Source organism: Ovis aries, chromosome 15 (genome assembly GCF_016772045.2).
Source record: "Ovis aries strain OAR_USU_Benz2616 breed Rambouillet chromosome 15, ARS-UI_Ramb_v3.0, whole genome shotgun sequence".
NCBI classification, from domain to species: domain Eukaryota; kingdom Metazoa; phylum Chordata; class Mammalia; order Artiodactyla; family Bovidae; genus Ovis; species Ovis aries.
The window spans coordinates 81,921,489-81,947,015 of NC_056068.1; the positions used below are offsets into that span (position 1 = coordinate 81,921,489).

General features: G+C 42.2%; 1 long non-coding RNA gene across 1 annotated transcript in view; it reads left to right on the plus strand.

The window, feature by feature from the left end:
- Positions 1-14,377: 14,377 nt before the first annotated feature.
- LOC114118340 (uncharacterized) overlaps positions 14,378-25,527 on the plus strand; it is a 36,229-nt gene continuing 25,079 nt past the window's right edge. The window contains exons 1-2 of the long non-coding RNA XR_003591747.3: positions 14,378-14,716; positions 15,749-15,802. This is a non-coding gene — a long non-coding RNA (uncharacterized LOC114118340). The remainder of the gene's footprint in view (positions 14,717-15,748; positions 15,803-25,527) is intronic.

The window sequence follows — 25,527 nt, forward strand, 5'->3', positions numbered from 1 at the left end:
TTCAGTCACCCTTCCTTCAAATGTGGGAAAGGACTTCAGAAAGCCTTGCTCAGCAGTATTGACTGTGCCAGTGAGCAGTGTAGCTCTCGTTTGAGTGCTGCTGGTGTTTATCTGTTTGTTTTCTACCTTGTCTCTCAAGCTTCATCAGTTGTTATCTAATAATACAAAAGAAGATTTTGTTGTTCTAAGAATTTTAGTGCTTATCTTACACATTGAGTGATTACAATGTACCAACAAGTATATTAAACTTTGTAGTATCAAAAATTAATGAGGTGCCTCATCACAAAGAGTTTTTAAGGAAGGAAACAAACAGTTGAAAACTCAATACTGTAGTGTGACACATGATTAACATAAGCATGAGAGAAGCATAAGAAAAAAGATAATGATTCTTTTATTGGGAAATAGGAAGGAATAAAGTTGAAGAATGTGACCTCTGAGCAGAGGATTAATCATAGTTTACCGAGCAGATTGAAAGGTAACAGACATTTGAGAGGAAAAGATTAGTTCATGCAAAAAAAAAAAAAAAGAAAAAAATGTGAAAAAGATCACAGCATATTCTAATAGCTAAAATAAAATGTATCATTAAAACATAATGACAGGGAGAAATAGGTCAAGAGTAAAAGCTGGAAAAGTAGGAAGAGACCAGATGATAGAGTCAAATTATCAAAGATTTATGACTAACGTGTTGAAATATGTCTTGCAGATAGTGCAAAACCACTGAAGAGATTTTAAGCAGGAAATAATAAGCTTGAAATTACACCTGAGAAAAAAGTAATAAACAGAGGGAAATGCATTAAAAAGGAAAATTTTGATAAGATCAAGTAGACTGTGGGAAAGGGTAATGGATAATTACTGCAATGACTCAAACAAGCAGAGAAAAAAGGACAAGTTTTAGTTTTGTTGACTGATTAAAATTAAGGTATTAAGGGGAAAAATAATCTTAAATGACCCTCAGTTTTTGTATACAAAATGCAGAAGACACAGCAGGATTGGATAAACTGATAAGTTTCATTTTGGATAGTTGAGTTTGAGATTGATATGAGATATTAAAGAGGTGATGTCTCTTGGGCAGTTGAAAATATACAGTTGGAGGCTGGGGAAAAGGTTAGCTATATAGAAGGAGAATGATTTTGATGGAAATATGGAAATAGGAGGGTTTCCATTTCCAGCAGTTAAAAACTAAGTTCTTGAAGTCTAAGCCTCCTACAAAGAATAAACAGAAGCAAGCCAAAATTTTAAAACATCATCTGTTTGAAGGTACTGGAAATTTAGGACTTAAGGGAGCTGGGACTTAAGGAACCAAGATTCCAGAATTGAAACCAAGAGATGATACAGACTTCTAGCATAGCTTTTCCTGCAGATGCATTTTCTGAACTGCAAGCAAAAGATAAGTGTTAAGAAACTTAAGAGCTTCTCATATTCTTAAAGAATTGTGAAGGCAATAATTGGGATTCACGCCCACCAGAAGCTCACAGACTCCCAGGACTTCCTATTATGATCCTTATAAAAGCTATATCCTATTTATGGCTGAGTAATATTCCACTGTATATTAGCTCATATATATGGAATCTAGAAAAACAGTACTGATAAACCTATTTACAGAGAAGAAATGGAGACTCAGATGTAGAGAACTGCCTGATGGACACAGCGGAGCAAGGAGTGGGTAGGACAAATAGAGAAAGTGGCGTTGACGTATATACACTACCATGTGTGACACAGAGCACTAGCAGGAAGCTGCTGTGTAAAACAGGAGTCCAGTCTGGCACTCTGTGACTACTTAGAGGGGAGGAACGGTGGGGAAGGGGGGAGACTCAAGAGGGAGGGGATAGCTATATAATTAGACTGACTCTCACTGATGTACGACAGAGATCACCACAGCAGCGCAAAGCAATTGTTCTCCAATTTTTTTTAAAAAAGTTAAATTGCAGAAAAAAAAGAACTATATCCTAACAGTAAAGGTGAACAAAAATGAGCCATCCTTCTCATAGACTGAGGCCATCCCTCTCATAGACTGAGGCTCAGTCCAATTGCAGATTGTCTGAAAATGAGCTTCCCTAAATCTAACATTTCACCAAAGCAAATATGAATCATTGCAAGAGGAAGACAGCATTATCCAAAGCATCAAGTTATCACTACAATCTTTCATACCCAATGTCTGGAACTCAATCAAAGTAAAACAAGAATTAATTGAAATCCAATAAAAAAAATACAGACCCACAATAGATTGAATATCAGAACTATAAAACCTTAAATGACACAGATTTCAGCAGAGAAGTGAAAATTGTAAAAAAAAAATAGCACTACAACTGAAATTAATATATAAATATATGAAGGTAACAGCACATAGACATAACTGACAAGAAATTAGTAAGCTGGAAGAAAAAGCAAAAGGAAAAAAAACTAAAGCATTGATAAAACATTGGAAAATGCAATAATGGACATGGTAAGAGACGTGATGCTGGTGAAAAGTGCAATCCCACGCATTTGGAAGTTCAGAAAGAGAGTAGAGATGAGAGAAAACAAGTGACATCTAAAGAAACTATATCTTGGAATTTTCCCATTTATTTTTAAAAATGACTAGCTATAGATTCAAGAAGAGTTACAGTCCTAAGCTAAGTAAATATAAAGAAACCCACGTCTAAGTGCAATATAGTAAAACCACATAAAACCAGCCACAAAGAGAAAAGTCATAAAAGTAGACAAGGTAAAAAGACATTGTGCCTTCAAAGAGCAGCGATAAAAAGAATGATGTCTGGCTTGTCAACCAAAACCAATGAAAGCCAAAAACCTTCAACGTTGAATTAGACTTTCAGTAAGTGTTCTTTAGACAAGTGGGCAATGATCTCAGATGGAAACCTGGAGAAGCAGAAGAGGGAAAGACGCACAAATGTAACAGGGTAAATGTCTGAGAGAATACAGTGGCCGTGTAAATGGCCATTGCTAGGCATGCGGAAATATCTTTAAAGACAGTGAAATAGCCCAAGGCAGGCGATAAATGTAGTTAAGGTGGTCTAAGGTTTTGCCTTGTCTGTAAAGCAGTAAAGAACTAATTTACAACAGCCCTTGATAAATTGAGGTTGCATGATATAACCTCTAAGGCAAACACTGAAAGAAGAATAAAAGACTATAATAACTAAATAAAATGAAATAAAAATACGTGAAAAATTCAAAAGAAGGCAAGAAAAGAAACAGAAGAGAGGAAAACAAAGTATTTTTGGAGAAAATATTTAAGAAAAACTAAGATGTAAAGGAAATTCGATCAAAAGTTTCACTCTGTTAGGAAGATATAATTCTATATTTGTATGTGAATAATATTAAAATACATAAAACAAGTTGAAAGAACTAAAATAAGTAATCATCCATGATTATACTGGAAAAATTTTAGCAACTTTTCTCAATAATTGATGGAATAAGCAGACAAAAATCATTAAAATGTTGAAGATTTTAATAAAACATAACACTACTCACACACCTGAATGGCAAAAAAATTTAGCAGTGATAATACCAAGTCTTTGGAATCATGTGTAGAATCTGTAATTTACATACCCTGCTGGTAGACTTATATAAATTGCTTAAACCACTTTGGATACCAATTTGAGAATCTCCAGTATCGAAACTTCATTCCCAAAGTGTAAAGGTTAGTATATATGCTGTTAAAAAACAAGAATATTCATAGAATAGTCCTAGAATCTGTATTCCAAACCCCAACTGGAAAAAAAATCTAAAATTCCAAATCCAAATGCTTATCAGTGGTAGAATAATTTCACTAAATAAATTTAGTGTTGAGCCAAAAGTATCAAGCATGAAGTACTACATACTTCATGATTCAATCTGTTTAATGATTAAAAACCAACAAAATACCTATTGGAAGTCAAGATTGTGGTAACTTTTCAGAAGAAAAGATGGAAATTAAACAACATAACTCTAAATAATTCCCAGGTTAAAGAGGATGTCTTAAGGGAATTTTAAAAAATGTTTCACAGCAACCCACTCCAGTATTCGTGCCTGGAGAATCCCATGGGCAGAGTGGGCCCCAGAGTCAGACACGACTGAAGTGGCTTAGCGTGCAAGCAAGCAGCACGAGTGACTTAGCGTGCAAGCGAGCAGCACGAGTGACTTAGCGTGCAAGCGAGCAGCACGAGTGGCTTAGCGTGCAAGCGAGCAGCACGAGTGGCTTAGCGTGCAAGCGAGCAGCACGAGTGACTTAGCGTGCAAGCGAGCAGCACGAGTGGCTTAGCGTGAAAGCGAGCAGCACGAGTGACTTAGCGTGCAAGCGAGCAGCACGAGTGACAGCGTGCAAGCGAGCAGCACGAGTGACTTAGCGTGCAAGCGAGCAACACGAGTGACTTAGCGTGCAAGCGAGCAGCACGAGTGACTTAGCGTGCAAGCGAGCAGCACGAGTGACTTAGTGTGCAAGCGAGCAGCACGAGTGGCTTAGCGTGCAAGCGAGCAGCACGAGTGGCTTAGCGTGCAAGCGAGCAGCACGAGTGACTTAGCGTGCAAGCGAGCAGCACGAGTGGCTTAGCGTGCAAGCAAGCAACACGAGTGACTTAGCGTGCAAGCAAGCAGCACGAGTGGCTTAGCGTGCAAGCAAGCAGCACGACAGTGGTAATGCAGCACACCGAGTGTGTCGCGACACAGCTGAAGAGTGAAATGCGTAGCGTTTAACGTTTACATTAGAAAACAGGAAACGCCTTACATCAGCCTAACCTTTGAACTCAAGAAACTTAAAAAAAAAAGGAACCAAAAGCAAGCAGAAGGAAACAGAAAAATAAATCAATAACACTGAAAACAGAAAACTAGAAAAATCAAAACCAGAAGAAAATAAAACCTAATTCTTGAGAAGACTGATGATGAAACTGACTAAAGTTTAGGAAGACTAAAGGCAAGAAGAAACACGTTACTAAATAAGGTATGGAGTGAGAGCTATCACTAAAAGGCCTACAGACAGCAAACGGCCGGTCAGGGGTCGCAAAGAACGCAAACAACCTATGATGGCCGCGTCGACCAGACACGTCTACCTGCACTCGGCAGGTCTGGACACACAGTTCCTGGTCATTGTGGCCGTGCCTGCTTCACGGCCCCCGGCAGCCTGGACCCTGCCGCCGTGAGCTCCCGCTCTGCAGACTGTTGGTGCTGGTGCGCGGGTTCACGGAAGCCCCGCACGCCTTGACACCGAGGCGAAGGGTGTTGCAGCCGTCCTCCTGTGCAGACTTGAAGATCCCCCGTTTTTCTCTGTAAAACCAAACAGGTGACAGGTTTCTTCATCACACAGTGATATATTCTGAAGCTGCAGTAGTCCTGGGCGCTGATCTCTCATTTGGGATCCTTTACTCACACTCGCAGACAGTTTCCACCATGTGGAGAATATCATCAGTTCAAGGGAAATATAAACATTTTCCACCTGTGGTGAGGGGAAAGGATGGTAAGGGAACGCTACAAACAACTCTATGCATAAATCTGACAGTTTACTTGAGATGGACCAATTCCTTGACGAGTTCCGGCTGCCACAGCTTGCTAAAATGAAATAGAACCTTTGAATATTCCTATGGATAGTTTTCAAATCTGATTTATACTTTAAAACCTGCAAATAATTTTCCAAGCCTACGTGGTTCCACTGGAGAATTCTATGGAATATTTTAAGAAAAAGTAATACCAATTCTACATAATCTCTTCGTGAAAGTAGAACAGGCAAAACACTGTCACCATGATGGTAAAACAGTAAAACAGCAAACGAAGAAAATTACAGACCATATCCTTCATGAGAATGCAAAAAAAAAAAATCCTTAACAAAATGCCACGAGCAAATATAGGGACTTGAATGGGTTTCAAGAGCATTACTCTGAGCAAAAGCCAGTCTCAAAAACATCACGTATTGTATCATTCCACATTTTTTTGTTGTTGTTTTTGGACTTCCCTGGTGGCTCAGACGGTAAAGAATTGGCTTGCAGTGCAGAAGACCTGGGTTTGATCCCTGGGTTGGGATGACCCCTGAAGGAGGGCATGGCAACCCACTCCAGTATTCTTGCCTGGAGAATCCCCATGGACAAAGGAGCCTGGCAGGCTACAGTTTACAGGGTCGCAAACAATCAGACCCGACTAAGCACAGCACAGCACATACAGTTTGCCCTTGAATAATACAATTTTGAACTGCATCGGTCCACTTATACACAGATTTGTTTTCAGTAAATACTACAGTGCTGCAGTTGAATTCATGGGTGCGAGCCACAAATAGAGTCAACTGTGGGATCTGAACACCTGTGGACTTTGGTGTCCCTGGTGGGTCCTGAAACCAATCCCTGATGTTGCTCAAGGGTCTACTGTATAAATATTCTTGAGTGTCAAACACGGAGATAGCGGGAAATAGATTATTGCTTTAAGGATGGTGGAGCTGGGCGTGGCTGCAAAGGAGCAGCGTGAGGGCCATCTTTGTGGTAATGGAATAGTTCTGTAGCTGATCGCTTTAGACGTCACACGACTCTGCAGGCATCCCCCGCTTTTTAAAAGTTCACTCTATGTTCACTTTTATGAAAGACGTACATTGGAACCTGCTTTCACCTAATTGAAAGAAATCTGAAGAGTGTTTTTGATTTTGTGAAAGAAAAAAAGAAGGCAGAAAGCAAAAATGGCATCCGGTCTTTATTTTGCAGCAAGCTCTTACAGAGGCAGCAAGCACTTCAGGCAGCAGGGGTGGTGCTGCCAAGCTCCCTCTCCAGAACTACGCTCAGCGTCTCAGCATCAAGTCACCACAGCTTTGAGCTGTGTCTCTGAGCATCTGGGCTTTATCTAGGTTCATTTGGTGAGTCTGTTAGTAAGACGTGTCCTAAGGTAACTGAGTCTTCACTTGATGCCGTTTCAGCTCACAAAAGGTTTCACAGCAACACCCTACTTTCCGGTGGCAGAGGAAATCTGTACGTCCATGATAAAATGGCATAGGACTATGCCACACACAGTACCAACGTGAAGTACTAGTTTGAATATTGTACTGTGCTACATAAGACATAACTGCTGGGGGTACTGACCACATGGGACCTCTCTGCACTATGTAAGCCTTAGAGAGGTTAAAAACAGAAAAGATATGGGTTGTGATACCACAGAGCCAGTGAGTGATTCTCAAGAGATAGGATGTTTTCTTTATAAAACTGGGTGAAGGCGACATGGATTTCCAATTTGCTTAATTCATCTAACTGTATACTTGATACGGATAGCCCCTGGTGCATTTAATTCAGCCCAATTATTTTTAAGGGCTTCCCTGATGACTCAGACAGTGAAGAATCTGCCTGCAATGCAGGAGACCCGAGTTTGATCCTTCAGTTGGGAAGATCCCCTGAAGAAGGAAGTGGCAACCCACTCCAGTATTGTTGCCTGGAGAATTCTATGGACAGAGGAGCCCAGTGGGCTACAGTTCATGGAGTCGCAGAGTTGGACATGACTGAGCAACTAACAATCACGATTGTTTTTAAAAGTGTGAGGATGGATGAAACCAAACAGGATCAAAGTACTGGGTGAATAGTTAAGAATACTAAGGGAAGAACTCTGAAAAAACTAAGATCATAACCAGGAAGAAATGCAGCAGAAGCTGGGAAGCGGTCATAGGCAGAAAAAAAGAAAATTAAGGAATTATAGTACCACGAAACCAAGGGAGTTCCAAGATAGGGACTCAAGTTAGTCAAATAAGTCAGTGATGGAAATGGCAAACAACAAAGTCTCAGTACTTGAATCTTGGGCCAAATTGCAGGAAGTTAAAAATACTCAACAGGATATGAAAATGTAGACATTAGAGCATATGCTACTGTGTATGATTTATGCTCTTGGGTTTGGGGAAAGTTAAGTTTGCACACGGGCCGAGAGAAAGAATATAGAGAGAACTGATAAGTGGTACATCGCACGGTGATCACAAATTCTTCACCATCGCATGCTCCTCTGAAGTGTGACTATGAAGTTCCTGAATATATTAAACATTACTAACAGACCTCAAGGCAAAAATAGACAGCAATGAAATCAACAGCAATAATGGATAGATTATCCAGACAGAAAGTCAGTAAGGAAATAAAGCGCTTGAACTATACTTTGGAGCAACTGACCCTAACAGACACGTACAGAAGATCGTATCCGGCAGCAGCAGAGTACAGATTCATCTCAAGGGGGCATAGAACGTTTTCCAGGACAGATCATATACTGGGTCAAAAAAAGCTAGCCTTCACAAACTTAGGAATATTGAAACATACCAAATATTTTTTCTAATCACAATGGTATAAAACTACAAAGAAATTGAGGAAAGCTGGAAATTTTACACAAGATGAAAAAATGCTTCTGAACAAAGTGTCAAGAAATGAGAATAAATAGATATTTTGAGAGAAATAGGGGTGTAAATGCAACATGTTAAAACGGATGCAGCGGAAGCCGTGGTAAGAGGGAAGTTAATAGGAATGAAAGCCCACATTACAAAGGTCTCAAGTGCACGTCTAAGTTTACAATTCGAGGACAGAAAAAGAACAAACTAGACCCAAAGTTAACAAAAAGAATACAGAAAGGTCAGAGCAGAAATAAATAAGAGGCCAGAAAGACAGCAGACAAGATGAACAAGCCTGAGATTTTTGAGAAAACTGACAATTTTCCTCAGTCTTAGCTAAACTAAGAAAAAAACAGATGCCTCAAATTAATAAAATTATAAAAATAGACATTACAGCTAATACCACTTATAAAAGATTATAAGCGAATACTATGAACGATCACATGCCAACAAATGAGACAGCTTAGAAGAAATGGATAAAGTCCCAGAAAACTACAGTTCACTAAGACTGAATCATGAAGTAACAGAAAATCTGAGCAGAACAGTAACAGGCAAGGGTGTTGAGTCAGTAATCGAGAATCTCCCAACAAACAAAATCTCAGGACCAGATAGCTTCACTGATGAATTCTACCCTATAGTTCAGACGGTAAAGAATCTGCCTGCAATGCAGGAGACCCGGGTTCTATCCCTGGGTCGGAAAGATCCTCTGGAGAAGGGCATGCCCATCCACTCCAGTATTCTGGCCTGGAGAATCCCATGGACAGAGGAGCCTGGTGGGCCACAGTGCACGGGACCGCACAGACTCAGACATGACTGAGTGAGTGATACCGCTCCTACTATCCAACAGTTATGTCCAAGTCCCCTGTTTCCAAGGCTCGCATCACAGACTCACTCTCAACGGACAACCCAAAGGCAACGCTAGGGTCCAGCAGAGAGAGCATCTCTTTTCTTCAAAGGAGTATGGGGGTTAGGGCTTTATGAGAAAAATCTGGCACCTGGGAACATTGGAACTGAAGGAAGGGCTGAGGGTTGGGCCTTTCGGCAGCAAGAGGGGATTAGGAACCAGATGATACAAGAGGCTTACTTTCAGGTAGAGCGTGCCCGTGTGGATCAAACCACAGTTCCCCTAGACAGTCATTATTCTAGTCCTAGGTTCTCACAGGGATAGACTAATAGTAGTCTCGATTCTGAAATTCATTCATATAAAAGCACAAATAAATAATACTAGGCTATCCATTCCACTATTCTTGGGCTTCCCTTGTGGTTCGGCTGGTAAAGAATCTGCCTGCAATGTGGGAGACCTGCGTTTGATCCCTGGGTCGGGAAGATGCCCTGGAGAAGGGAAAGGCTCCCCACTCCAGTGTTCTGGCCTGGAGAACCCCAGGGACTGTGTGGTCCACTGGGTCGCAAAGAGTTGGACACCGCTGAGCCACCTTCACTTTTACTTCAAAGCGCAGTGATTGATAGAAGGTAGGATGTAGAAACAGCTCACATTCTGTGAAGAAATGAAGTTATGAGTTTAGTCTAAAAGAATAGGATGTCACACTCACCAAGTCAGGCCTAAGACTTTTCAGTTTTACTCATAACAAATGTGTCAGATAACAGGGACAGTCATCAATAAAGATGATAGTATCTGGAATATGAAAAAACTTCCTAGAGACAATTCTACAGAAGAAATCAATAAGGGAAAAGAAAACACACAGATATATTTGACCGTAATGCCTCAGTTTTATTAATCAACCAAATGTTTAAGAACTCAAACTATCTGAACTGACATTAAGCTCACATATTTTAAGAAAACAAAATGTTTTCAGTCATTAAAAATTATGAGCCAGCCCCTGAAATTGAGTGAAAAAGGAAAATAATGCTACACACACACAAGTTCTAATGTCTGATAATGGTACCCCCTACTTACTAGACTTCAAAAGTAGAGATTTGATCAAAATGAGTTCATATTCAATGGCTACTTGACCTGGTCTGGTCTAAGGAAGAAGGCACGGCATATTTGTAGAATGGAAGGTAGTCTGATAAATGAACCACGGTGTCTATGGCGAGAAGGTGGGAAGTGAGGCTGAACAGTTGACAAGGGGAAAATAAAATATGATTTGAACGACGTGCTAAGGCACTGGAATCCCAGCTGGCCCATGATGGAGCACTGTGGAAACAGACGTTTGGTTAGTTCTTGCAGTGGGAGTGTGGAGACTGTAACTGAGGTGGCTGCTGTACTAAAAACGGGACGTCCAGGTTAGATAATTACTGCAGTTTTCTAGAGAAGAGATGATGCCTATTACAGCTAGAATATGGGAGATGAAGACAAGGAGCAAAAAATTTGTGATGCATATGAGAAAAAATCGAAAGAATTTGGAGATTGGTTATATCTTCAAGTGATACCAGTACTGGGGCTTGGGAGTTAGCTGGAATAGATGGGAAAGAAAAGGTTTATCATAGGCAGATGATGCATTTAGATTGGATTGTTTTTTATCCGAGGTGCTTTGGAAAATCTATGTAGAAGCATTTATTAGGAAGTTGGAAATATGAGACTAGGAATTCAGTAGAGAATTCTAAAATGGTAATTCAGCTTTGGAAGTTACTATAGGATTATGGTGCACTCCATATATGCAAATAGCATTTCTAATCAAGAAAGCCCAGATTCAGCAATCAAATGTCCACGAGAAACCAGGTATGAGATGTTACAAAGTAATGACCAGATGGTCTCGGAGAATCCAGACCTCATCGAATGGCCTTCAAATCAGAGACAAACGGTCTTTTCTAATTATGAATTTTGACAAGAGTAAAAATGGAAGAGAACTTAAGAAAGACTTTCATTTAAGGCCAAAATATAAGGCCATCGAAAGGAGTCCGCAAACAACACACAGAGAGCAAGGAGAGAGTCAAGAGCTGGAAACTAAAGGAAAAGACAGACAGTGGTGGGAAAGCAAGTTGTTTCAGCCATAATTGCTTAAATTAGCTTTAGCCACTTATTTTTAATTTCTATAATTTCCAGTAACATACTACCCAGCCAGATATGTACCAAATTTTACTAAAACATTGAAGTATTCCTATGTCATCGTATAATCAATTTTTATTGCTTGTGCTCATGTGACATCTATTTGGATATCCACCCTTGTTTTAGATCCTGGGTGTAAACAAGACAGACAAGATCCCTACTCTAATGGAGTCAAGGAGAAGATAAATGAGACATATGTTTGTTTGCTTGTTTTAATGACTTTGCAAGAGAATTTTAGGAAGCATGGCATTAGAAAGTGCTTTTGAGGAAATGACTAGGATAATGGGAAGAGAGATGGTGTGGATAGCTGGCACTATTTTAGATAGAAAATAAGTGCTCATCTAAGAAGGCAGATTTTCAGGCCATTTTTCAAGTCAGAAGACAAGTACTCTGAGCAGAGGAAATATAATAAAATCCTGAGAAAGGAAAGATATTGGCTGGTCTGAGAGGAGAGCATGTCTAGAACCCACTGATTAAAAAGGAAGGTGATTAAGGACAAAGTTGGAAAGACAGGCAGAGCCAGCTCACATGGTGCCTTTTGGGCCTCGTTAAGATTTCATGTAAATGTAGACAGAAGACATCAAGAGGTGAACTGAAAGAAGGAAGAGGTTTATAGGAGAGTGAAAAGATCTAGAGCACCTCTATCCAATAGAAAAGTAATATGAGCTACACGCGTAATTTAAAATTTTCTAGTAGCCACACTAAGAAAGTGAGCAGAAATAGGTGAAATTAAGTTTAATAATAGATTTCATTAACCATATATTTCAAAAATATTTAGACATTTTACACTTTTTTTTTTATCATATCCAGTCTTCAAAAATTTTGTGTGCATTTTACACATCAGCTCAGACGAACTACATTTCAAAGGCTTAACTACCGCATGTGGCTACTGAATTGGGCAGTGTGGGTCTTGAAGTTTCAGTAGAATTCACAGAAAACGTATTCATCACTCACCCTACCTAAGGACTCTTGGTTCCAGAAAGTGAGCAAATGCTTAGAAAAGTCTTGCCCTCAAAAGAAAGGTAGGTTTTTCAGGCAAAGGAGATACAGAATGTCTCCTATGAAGAGGTTAAAGATATACAGATTTCTGTGCCCAGTAAAATGTAGATTCCGGGAGACACAGTCAAAAAGACTTCCCACTCCACCCTCACTTCATTTGATGACTTCAGGTCTTCCCTCTCTTCTGGATCACTCTCACAAATACATAAAGGATGTTATTGTTTCTCCTGTTTAAAACAAAAGCCTCCTGACCACTTTAGTTTTCTCACTGCTTTTATCCCCAATATGTGGGATAGTACCTAACATTCACTGATGCTTACCAGGTATTCAGAATTTGTTCAATAAATTATATAATATATAAAGTATCAAGCACCTAAAGCCTCAACAAATGTTAATTACATTCCCTACCATAATGTGACTTCCCAATGTTATCTTTAGTTAGCCATCAAAGCAAATCATTTATATTCTTAAGCGGAACTCAGCATAAACTGAGGGAGTTTGAATAGAAAACATTTTGTTTCATTTATTCATTTCTACTATGGCCTTCACAGAGTGCTGAGTTTTTGTGTTTTTTTTTTTTTTAAGTTCTCCATGGTACCATCTTGTTGGTAAAAAAGTTATGACCAACCTAGACAGCATATTAAAAAGCAGAGACATTACTTTGCCAACCAAGGTCCATCTAGTCAAAGATATGTTTTTTCCAGTAGTCATGTATGGATATGAGAGTTGGACTATAAAGAAAGCTGAGTGCCAAAGAATCGATGCTTTTGAACTGTGGTGTTGGAGAACACTCTTTAGAGTTCCCTGGACTCCAAAGAGATCAAAACAGTCAATCCTAATGGAAATCAGTCCCAAATATTCATTGGAAGGACTGATGCTGAAGCTGAAACTCTGATACTTTGGCCACCTGATGCAAAGAGGTGACCCATTGGGAAATACCCTGATGCTAGGGAGGACGGAGAAGGCAATGGCACCCACTCCAGTGCTCTTGCCTGGAAAATCCCATGGACGGAGGAGCCTGGTGGGCTGCAGTCCATGGGGTCGCTGAGGGTCAGACACGACTGAGTGACTTCACTTTCCCTTTTCACTTTCATGCATTGGAGAAGGAAATGGCAACCCACTCCAGTGTTCTTGCCTGGAGAATCCCAGGGATGGGGGAGCCTGGTGGGCTGCTGTCTCTGCGGTCGCACAGAGTCGGACACGACTGAAGCGACTTACCAGCAGCAGCAGCAGCAGCAGGAAAGACCGAAGGTAAAAGGAGAAGGGGACGACAGAGGATGAGATGTTTGGGTGGCATCACAGACTCAATGGACATGAATCTGAACACGCTCCGGGAATTGGTGATACACAGAGAGGCCCGCAGTCCATGGGGTCACAAAGAGACACGACGGAGCGACTGAACTGAACTGATAGTACCAAGTATCACGCATCATGGAGATGGCTCTCAAGCTAGGATTCTAATATATTAGTTGTTGGGACCTGTTTACAGCAATTTTAAACTTGTATAACCCAGTTCTGAGAGTAACTTAGTGAAAATATATTATTCCATTGTACAGGAAAACCACCAAAGGTACAGGAAAGATAAGTATTTCGCTGGAGCACCAAGCATCTGATAAAACCTGGAACCCAGCTTTGCTGAGCAGCTCTCTTCCCGGTACAGCTTGTGAGGATTAAACGCAGACAGACTGTTGCCAATACAACCCCGGCGGAAGAGGGGGAGGAGATCGTGTGTTTGATGGCGGTGTCTCTGTTGAAGCAGCCAGGGAATGATCGGGCGTGGCCCAGACTGTGATGCTCACAGACGCAGAGCCACGCCGACACAGGCAGCAGAGGCTTTGTCTCTGCTAACCGCCTGCGAGCGTGCTCAGTCACTTCAGCAGTGCCCGACTCTCTGCGACCCCATGGGCCACGGCCCGCCAGGCTCCTCCGTCCACGGGGGTCTCCAGGCAAGGGGCCTGGAGTGGGCTGCCATTGCCCTGTCCTCTGCCCCTCCAGCTCATGCTTATCCTGTCCCGGGAACCTGCAGGCTGGGCAGCGCGGCGAGGCCGCACCGCGCACGCGTCCCCGGGGGCCCTCGCGCAGCCGCCGGAAGCCGCCCTCTCGGCCGCAACTGCTGCGCTGGAGCCGCGAGCGGGATGCGGGGCCCAGCCGAGGAGGCAGGACCGGCTCGGCCAGTGCTGCCGCCCCGGCTGCGGGGTCCGGAACGAAGGCTCCTCCTGCGAGATCGGGGCCCCCTGGCTCGCCCTCTGATGCGGTGAGCAGGGACCCACGGTTGGCGTAGACCATGCCAAAGGCCGGCATTCCCGACGCAAGGTGTTGTTTCCGTTTTCTACCAGTTAGTCTTATTTGGCCCCCTGCACAATCCTAGAGGGGTTTTGCTGCTGAGGAATCACCCTGTGAAAGATTAAAGGATATGGGTAAGGACAAGATTTGAACTCAAATTTGGCTCTTTCTGCTATACTTTTCTACCTCTTTCAGACTTCAGCAGGCCAGCTGAGAGAACTCAAACCTTGAGAGTTCGTGTAAATGGAAGGAAAAGTTTATTAGTGAAGAATTTAAAGACAAAGTCTCATATTTCTGATACGGCTATAAAATAAAGAGCTTGAAGGGGGAGAAAAGGTGCCAGACTTTGGAGATTCGGGAGATTACATTGTGAGAGTAGATTGCCATGTGAGAAAAATTAGAGGACAAGGTGATTTTTTTAAAAAAAGACAATTTGCTTGCAAGAAAAAAAAAAAAAACATCTCTTACTAGCATTAGCAAAACAAAGGTACATGTGTACATTTATTGTATTGTATGAACAGATATGATTACATAATCTAAAGGCAAGAAATGAACCAGGTGCCATGAGAAACTCAGCAAGACAAAAAATCCAACTTTTTTGACCCTGTGGGGACATGGGTCATATCAAGAGGGACTGACGGGTTGGAGCAACCACCATAAACTGTTTTTTACAGTCCTCCTTGGGTTTCCCTGGTGGCTCACACTGTGAAGAATCTGCCAGCAACACAGGAGACATGGGTTCAATCCCTGAGTTGGCAAGATCCCCAGGAGAAGGGAATGGGAGCTCACTCCAATATTCTTGCCTGGAGATTCCACGGACAGAGGAGCCTGGTGGGCCACAGTCCATAGCGTTGCAAAGAGTTGGACACAACTAGACAACTAACACACACACAGAGAGTCCGATAGAAGGTTGTTAAATGAACAAAAGGTTGTTAAATGAACAAAAGTATTTGAGAACTAATTACTGGATTTTTCAAGGTAGTGATATTGGTTTGATGAAAAACATCTCGCAGGGAATTATAAAACAGTGAAAAATGAACAGCTGTAGAATTAAATTTCCCTCAATTTTAAGCATCTTACTCAAGGACATAATTAGTACTTATTTGTCTCCGTATTTTCCTATAGAAAAAAAGCATTTATCTTCTCATTTCTCTCTTTTATCCTAGTGAAAAATGCCGCGAAATCCTGTGTGGATAAGACAGGAAGCAAGACTGTTAGGGGTAAGAACTAAAGGCTACTTAAGAAAATTACTAAAATGTTGCAATTTCTTTTTAAAATTTATTTATTTTTTAATTGAAGGATAATTGCTTTATAGAATTGTTGTTTTCTGTCAAACATCAGTATCAGTTCAGTTCAGTTGCTCAGTCATGTCTGACTCTTTGCGACCCCATGAATGGCAGCACACCAGGCCTCCCTGTCCGTCACCAACTCCCGGAGTTCACTCAGACTCACGTCCATCGAGTCCGTGATGCCATCCAGCATCTCATCCTCTGTTGTCTCCTTCTCCTCCTGCCCCCAATCCCTCCCAGCATCAGAGTCTTTTCCAATGAGTCAACTCTTTGCATGCGGTGGCCAAAGTACTGGAGTTTCGGCTTCAGCATCATTTCTTCCAAAGAAATCCCAGGGCTGATCTCCTTCAGAATGGCCTGGTTGGATCTCCTTGCAGTCCAAGGGACTCTCAAGAGTCTTCTCCAACACCACAGTTCAAAAGCATCAATTCTTCGGCGCTCAGCCTTCTTCACAGTCCAACTCTCACATCCTTACACGAGTACTGGAAAAACCATAGCCTCGACTAGACGGACCTTAGTCGGCAAAGTAATGTCTCTGCTTTTCAATATGCTGTCTAGGTTGGTCATAACTTTTCTTCCAAGGAGTAAGTGTGTTTTAATTTCATGGCTGCAGTCACCATCTGCAGTGATTTTGGAGCCCCCCAAAAGAAAGTCTGACACTGTTTCCACTCTTTCCCCATCTATTTGCCATGAAGTGATGGGGCCAGATGCCATGATCTTCATTTTCTGAATATTGAGCTTTAAGCCAACATTTTCACTCTCCTCTTTCACTTTCATCAAGAGGCTTTTTAGCTCCTCTTCACTTTCTGCCGTAAGGGTGTTGTCATCTGCATATCTGAGGTTATTGATGTTTCTCCCAGCAATCTTGATTCCAGCTTGTGCTTCTTCCAGTCCAGCGTTTCTCATGATGTACTCCGCATAGAAGTTAAATAAGCAGGGTGACAATATACAGCCTTGATGTACTCCTTTTCCTATTTGGAACCAGTTTGTTGTTCCATGTCCAGTTCTAACTTGCTTCCTGACGTGCATACAGATTTCTCAAGAGGCAGGTCAGGTGGTCTGGTATTCCCATCTCTTTCAGAATTTTCCACAGTTTATTGTGATCCACACAGTCAAAAGCTTTGGCATAGTCAATAAAGCAGAAATCGATGTTTTTCTGGAACTCTCTTGCTTTTTCCATGATCCAGCAGATGTTGGCAATTTGATCTCTGGTTCCTCTGCCTTTTCTAAAACCAGCTTGAACATCAGGAAGTTCATGGTTCCTGTATTGCTGAAGCCTGGATTGGAGAATTTTGAGCATTACTTTACTAGCATGTGAGATGAGTGCAATTGTGTGGTAGTTTGAGCATTCTTTGTCATTGCCTTTCTTAGGGATTGGAATGAAAACTGACCTTTTCCAGTCCCATGGACACTGCTGAGCTTTCCAAATTTGCTGCCATATTGAGTGCAGCACTTTCACAGAATCATCTTTCAGGATTTGAAACAGCTCAACTGGAATTCCATCACCTCCACTAGCTTTGTTCGTAATGATGCTTTCTAAGGCCCACTTGACTTCACATTCTAGGATGTCTGGCTCTAGGTGAGTTATCACACCATAGTGATTATCCGGGTCATGAAGATCTTTTTTGTACAGTTCTTCTGTGTATTCTTGCCACCTCTTCTTAATATCTTCCGCTTCTGTTAAGTCCATACCATTTCTGTCCTTTATCGAGCCCATCTTTGCATGAAATGTTCCCTTGGTATCTCTAATTTTCTTGAAGAGATCTCTAGTCTTTCCCATTCTGTTCTTTTCCTCTATTTCTTTGCATTGATCGCTGAAGAAGGTTTTCTTATCTCTTCTTGCTATTCTTTGGAACTCTGCATTCGGATGCTTATATCTTTCCTTTTCTCCTTTGCTTTTCACTTCTCTTCTTTTCACAGCTATTTGTAAGGCCTCCTCAGACAAACATTTTGCTTTTTTGCATTTCTTTTCCATGGGGATGGTCTTGATCCCTGTCTCCTGTACAATGTCATGAACCTCATTCCATAGTTCATCAGGCACTCTATCTGTCAGATCTAGGCCGTTAAATCTATTTCTCACTTCCACTGTATAATCATAAGGGATTTGATTTAGGTCATACCTGAATGGTCGAGTGGTTTTCCTTACTTTCTTCAATTTAAGTCTGAATTTGGCAATAAGGAGTTCATGATCTGAGCCACAGTCAGCTCCTGGTCTGTTTTTGTTGACTGTATAGAGTTTCTTCATCTTTGGCTGCAAAGAATGTAATCAATCTGATTTTGGTGTTGACCATCTGGTGATGTCCAGGATATGATGTTTCAGGATACTGAAAGAGGAACTCCCCAGGTCAGTAGGTGCCCAATATGCTACTGGAGATCAGTGGAGAAATAACTCCAGAAAGAATGAAGGGATGGAGCCAAAGCAAAAACAATACCCAGCTGTGGATGTGACTGGTGATAGAAGCAAGGTCCGATGCTGTAAAGAGCAATATTGCATAGGAACCTGGAATGTTAGGTCCATGAATCAAGGCAGTGGTCAAACAAGAGATGGCAAGAATGAATGTCGACATTCTAGGAATCAGAGAATTAAAATGGACTGGAATGGGTGAATTTAACTCAGATGACCATTATATCTACTACTGCAGGCAGGAATCCCTCAGAAGAAATGGAGTAGCCATCATGGTCAACAAAAGAGTCCGAAATGCAGTACTTGGATGCAATCTCAAAAACAATGGAATGATCTCTGTTCGTTTCCAAGGCAAACCATTCAATATCATGGTAATCCAAGTCTATGCCCCAACCAGTAACACTGAAGAAGCTGAGGTTGAATGGTTCTATGAAGACCTACAAGACCTTTTAGAACTAACACCCAAAAAAGATGTCCTTTTCATTATAGAGGACTGGAATGCAAAAGTAGGAAGTCAAGAAACACCTGGAGTAACAGGCAAATTTGGCCTTGGAATACAGAATGAAGCAGGGCGAAGACTAATAGAGTTTTGCCAAGAGAATGCACTGGTCATAGCAAACACCCTCTTCCAATCAACTATATTAAAGTTAAATAAAGCAAAAATTATGAATCTATCAACTATATTTAAATAACCTCAAACCACTGCAACCTAGTCATACTCCCAAGAAATATACTCTGAGTCTGGAACTATGTATAAAAATCCCTTTTTGGCATCTATAAATTATCTTAAGCTGAGCTGATGATGACAGTGGTCCCAAATGAAATGGTCAGATTGTGGGAACAATATTCAGGAAAATCTGCAGACCGTCCAGCATTGGGGACCGTGATTGTAATGGCACTATGTTCTTGAAATCACCCTGCAGACATGGCACTGTTTTCCCAATTGGCTTGTCAAATATAGCAGGTTACATCCTTTTTCATTAGCCACCCACATTTTTGGATGATGGATCCAGACTGGGAATTAAACCAACAGGGTTAAAGCTTGGTCCAGGAATGTTTCTGACACCTCAGTTCTTTTATTGCCTTCCCTTACTGAAGATCTACCTGACCTCAACAAGAATTGTACCAAAAGCCTTCTGCAAAGCAGACTATGAACCCAAGTTTCCACTCCTCATTCCCAGTTTTATGATGGTAAGATCTAGATCCCTACCCTCCTTTTCCACTGATCTGATATGGTTATTGAGAAGGAATAAAGTGTTTCTGAGAATACATCTGTTACTGGTCACGTTACTGTCCTGCTAATGAGAGCTACCATTATCTAAGAGTTTAGATCGCATTTAATTCTACTTTCCAGTTTCAGACAAGGTGAAGTAGATAGACTTTTCTCTATTCCTGCCACGAGTTACAGCTAAAACTTGGGACAAGGAAGACTGAAAGATTCACAGGAGGCAGAAGAGCTAGGGACCTTGAAATCCAAAGAATGACATGGTGGTGGGTTTCCTGGGGTATTTTGTTTACTTTTCTTCAAATCTCCAGAACTGGGTGCTCAAGAAGCCTGTAACCCAAAAACACCATTAAGCACAAGAAAAAAAAACAACAACGAGGAAAGCCTATTTTCTCAGCCAGGTTGTTGTTCAGTTGCTAAGCTGTGTCTGACTGTTTGCAACCCCATGGACTGCAGCACACCAGGCTCCACTGTCCTCCACTATCTCCTGGAGTTTGCTCAAATTCATGTCCATTGAGTCAGTGATGCCATCTAATCATCTCATCCTCTGCTACTCCCTTCTCCTTTTGCCTTCAGTCTTTCCCAGCATCAGGGTCTTTTCCAGTTAGTCATCGCTTCACATCAGGTGGCCAAAGTATTGGACCTTCAACTTCAGCATCAATCCTTCCAATGAATATTCAGGGGTGATTTCCTTTAAGATTGAATGGTTTGATCTCCTTGCAGTCCAAGGGACTCTCAAGAGTCTTCTCCAACACCACAGTTTAAAAGCATCAATTCTTCAGTGCTCAGCCTTCTTTATAGTCCAACTCCCATCCGTACATGACTACTAGAAAAACCACAACTTTGACTGTATAGACCTTTATTTGCAAAGTGGTGTCCACGGTACAAGTGAAAATCACTCATCCAAAAAATAACCAGGAAAATCTCAACTGCATGAGAAAAGACAGTGAGTAGATGCCAATACCAGAACTACACTGTTGTTAGAATTATCTGATAAGAATTTTTAAGTAAAATGTAACAACGAGCAATCATGAACATACTCAAAACACATTTACAGATAAAAATTCAAAGAAAAGAAATAGAAGAAATAGAGAAAACCAAATGGAAATTTTATAACTGAAAAATGCAATAACTGGAAAAAAACTCACCAGATGAGTTCAACGAGGGTATGGACAGGGCAGAGAAAAGAATCAGTCAACTTTAAGTATGACTATAAAAATTATTCCATGTGAGAGGAGATCCAGAGGGCAGAGCAGAAGCAGACACAGCTCTTGGCCCCCAACAAGCACATCAAAACACATCTGCATGTGGAGTGCTCCTCACAGAAGGCAGACTGAAGCTGGCAGAAAACTCTTACATAGCCAGCGCTATAGGAAGAACCACACAAAGTCAGGCTTGAAGGGAGGAGAAGAGGTCAGGTCAGGATCCGTGTCTCTAGGAGGCCGACGCAGAGAGAGGATCACACAGTCTCAGAGATCCTCTCTGGGAAATGAAGACTGGGCACTCCACACCTGGGGTCCAACACAGGGAGGGCACGCTCCCTTAACACGCTTGAAAACCAGCTCCAGATGGACAGTGGAGCGGTGAAAAAGCTCTACTCTGCTCGTAAGGGGTGTTCACATGCTCACTCAATCACGAAGCAAGGCAGACCAAGCCTGTTGAAGCTGCCTGCGACCCTGACTGGCATATCCCACAACTACCCGAGTGTACATGCTGATCTAAGCCGAGCACCTCACTCTGAGCCCTCTTGCGCTGCTCCACTCCAGGGCAAAGGCTGCTGCTGCCAAGGAGAGAGCGCAGCTGTGGGAGGATCATACCCTGGGATGAAGTAGGATGTACTCCAGGGAGGCCAGGATGGTTCAATATCTGCAAATCAACCAATATGATACACCGCAATTTTAAAAGGGATAAAAATCACATGATCATTTCAGTATACACAGAAGAAGCATTTAACAACATTTAACACCCATTCATGATTTTTAAAAAAATTATCAAAATGAGTATAAATGGAACATGCTGCTGCTGCTGCTGCTAAGTCGCTTCAGTTGTGTCCGACTCTGTGCGACCCCATAGACAGGGGCCCACTGTCTCTGGGATTCTCCAGGCAAGAACACTGGAGTGGGTTGCCATTTCCTTCTCCAATGCATGAAAGTGAAAAGTGAAAGTGAAGCTGCTCAGCCCGACTCTTGGCGACCCCGTGGACTGCAGCCTACCAGGCTCCTCCGTCCATGGGATTCTCCAGGCAAGATCACTGGAGTGGGTTGCCATTTCCTTCTCCAATGCATGAAAGTGAAAAGCGAAAGTGAAGTCGCTTAGTCGTGCAGACTCTTAGCAACCCCGTGGACTGCAGCCCAGCAGGCTCCTCCGTCCGTGGGATTTTCCAGGCAGGAGTACTGGAGTGGTTACAGGGAACGGGACTGAACATAATAAGGGCCATTTTGGACAAATCCACAGCTAACATCATGCATGATGGTGAAAAGCTAAAAGCTTATCCTCTAAAATCAGGAATAAGACAAGGATATCCATTTTTACCACTTCTACTTAACATGGTATTAGAGGTCCTAGCCACAGAAATCAGTCAAGAAAAAGAAAGAAAATGAACCCAAGTTGGAAAGGAAGAAGCAAAACTCACTATTTGCAGATGGCATGACGCTGTATGGAGAAAACCCTAAATCTGCACCCAAAAACTATTAAAAATACTAAACGATTTCAGTAAAGTTGCAGGATACAAGATTAATATACAGAAATCTACTTCTTTTTGTGCATTAATGATGAACTATCAAAAAAAAAGAAATTACATCAAAAAGAATATCAAGGAATGAACTTGAAGCAGTTGAAAGGCCTGTACTCTGAAAACTGTGAAATGTTGGTAAAAGAAATTGAAAATGGCACAGAGAAATGGAAAGATACAAAATGCTCTTGAATTTGTAATTTAAAAACTCCTGAAAAAGAAATGGCCGGGCCTGGATATTTCACCAAAGAATTCTGCCAAATATTCTAAGAATGCTTAGCAGCACCAGTTCTTCGTAATCTTTTCCAGAAAACAGAGGAGGGAGCACCGCTTGAATGGCCTGAAGAGGCCGGTATCGCTCTGCTGCTACAACCGAAGAGCGCAGGAGGAGACAGCAGTTGATTCGTAACAGCCCCCAGGGTGGAAACCATCGAAGTGGAAATCGCCTCAGTAGGTGAATAACTGATAACTATGGGCATCCACATCGCGCATGAAAGAAGATGCATTGAGACCCACGACAACTTAGATGGGTTTCAAGGGCATTGAGCTGAGTGGGAAAAGTCCGTCTCAAAAGTTACATGCTGAATTATTCAATTTATATGACATTCTCAGAGTGACACAAGCGTAGAGATGGAAAACAGTGATTTCCAGACATTAAGGAAGTTGGAAGGAGAGTGATTAGAGAGGTGTGCGATGAACGATCCCTTTGTAGTAATTTAAAAGTTCTGTTTCTTGATTATGGTGGTGGGAGACAGGAAGAGGCGCGAGGAAATGGCGCAGCGCGATGAGCCCGCGCCCACCGAGCTCCGTCTCCGCATCCCGGCGCCGCGATGCGGTCGTGAAACCACTCGGAGCCTCCAGGTTCAGGAGACACTGGACCTCTCTGTACTATTTTTGCAATCTATAATTATTTGGAAATGAAAATTTTTTTTAACCCTTCGATCTTCTAAACTCAGACTTTAGAAAACGTCAGTGTATTCCAGCTTCAGCAAGGAGCTAAAACTCCGCGCCGCCGCAGTAGTGGGAAAAGCCCTGTCGAATGCGGCGTCCGCTGGCCCCTTCCTTCCGCCGCAGCCTGCCGCAGGCGCCGCTCGATGCAGAGCTCGTGCCCGGGGGCTGTCAGAGTACTCTCCAGGTGAGGGGGGATCGCCCCAACTAGCCCTTCTTAGCTCCGCTCATCATCACATGACCAGAACGGAAGCCTGCTGCAGACTTCAAGAGGAAGTGATCCTGCTTAAGAGGATATGTTTTTTGAGGAAAAGGATATCAGTTTACCCAGACATTCTGGAAATATGAGTTGCACAGACTTTCCTGGCGGTCAAGTGCTTCAGCCTCTGTGTTCCTCCACTGCACAGGGCGCAGGTTTGGTCCCTGGCTGGAGAACTAAGATTCTTCATGCCCCACAGGTGTGGCCAAAAAAAAAAAGAAAGAAATTAAATTATTTTTTAAAATATGAGATACAGTAAGGCAAGAGAGTTTAGGTTCTGAATGCCAGTATGACTCCTTTGGTTTGGTTTTTTTTCAAGCTGAATTCCTGTGTTTGGTGGATGAACAGGAGCAGGGAGGAGTGGCTTGTTCAGCTGTGGCAGAAGCAGGCACAGCTGAGAAACATCTCTGAAAACAAACTGAAAGGCCCTACAGCGAGATGTCGGGGGGCTCTACATAGCGAGCTTAGAATTGCCCTTCTGTGGCTCTGAAGCTGTCGTACTTAGGCTGACTTTAGTGGGCAGAAATCATCCACAATCCACACGCCAGGTAACAGGCCCCTGGAAGAGCTGGAGAAAACCAGGTAACTCAAGGGCTCGCTCTTTCTTAAGCTCTTCTTTATACAGGACCCAGGACTCTGACAACCACCGTCAAAAGCGGGCATGATGGGTGGGCAAAACGGAATCAAAGTCCAAGGCCCAGTTTTGGGACCATGTGCGAAAGGCAGGTAAGGTCAGCAATGCCAGGAATAACAGCCTGTAAAACCAACAAGCGGCCTCTGCAGGTGAGGACCGCTGACCACATGCAGGCGCTGAGGAGTGTTGAGTTCAGGGCTCCAAGGCTCGTGCCCTGCAGCCTCTCGAATGCAGCAGATAAACAGGCTCTTAGTACAATTTTACTGGACATGTATATAGTCACTATATCCGCAAACTACTCTGAAATATTAACAAACCCTCCTCATTTGAGTTAAACGTTGAAAATCCTAAAATTATGTTAGGTTATCACTTTCCCCCTCCACCTTGGCGTTTTCTTGATGTGTGTTCCTTTCAAAGGTTGAACTGGAATAGAAGTAAGTAATTAATGATGTTCTTTTCTCTCAGGCCGTGCAAATAATGACTGGTCTGTTTGTTCACACCCTGGGACTGCTCTGGACATATTTGTTAGTCTCACAAATTCTAGCATTTCAAAAAGTATATCTTCCTTTTGCAATACTGTCGGGATTCCCGTTTTGGGCAGCAGCTTTTGTGAGTAAATAATCTACTCCTTTATTGCTCTTTATTAATTTATTCATTTGATGATTGTTTCTGAGCTGTGTAGCATACCGGAGACAGTATGCTACACTGAAAAGATCTGTTTTCAAGGGATTTATTCTTATATCGAGTTGGAAGGCATATATCAATATGAAAAAAAATGAAAACTTAGATCATACTTAGTCTATAATGAAACTCTGTTTTGTTAAAGAGCCGCTTTTTACATGCTCTTGAATAGGGGGAAATGGAGAAGGCAATGGCACCCCACTCCAGTGCTCTTGCCTGGAAAATCCCATGGACAAGGGAGCCTGGAAGGCTGCAGTCCACGGGGTCGCTGAGGGTCAGACACGACTAAGCGACTTCACTTTCACTTTTCACTTCATGCATTGGAGAAGGAACGGGCAACCCACTCCAGTGTTCTTGCCTGGAGAATCCCAAGGACGGGGAAGCCTGGTGGGCTGCCGTCTATGGGGTCGCACAGAGTTGGACACGACTGAAGCGACCTAGCAGCAGGGGGAAATAGTGGTAAGATGCACAAGGGACATTTTGGGAAAACAGGAAATGGTAGTGATTGTTCCACCGCTCACAGGGCATTTATTTTTTCCAGTGGGGCAAACAAGATGAGAGAACATTATTGCCGTGGAAATAGTAGAATAAATAGAATTTGTACAAGGAAATACAAATGAAATCTTTTGTTTTACTATCCAGGAAGCCTTTAGTAGAATTGAACAGAAGTTTCTAAAGTAAATTTTTTTATGTCTGATAGTATGGTGAGTGATATGCTATTATCCCCACAAAATGCTGAGTGACAATAATAATACATTTGAAATTTGGTCATTC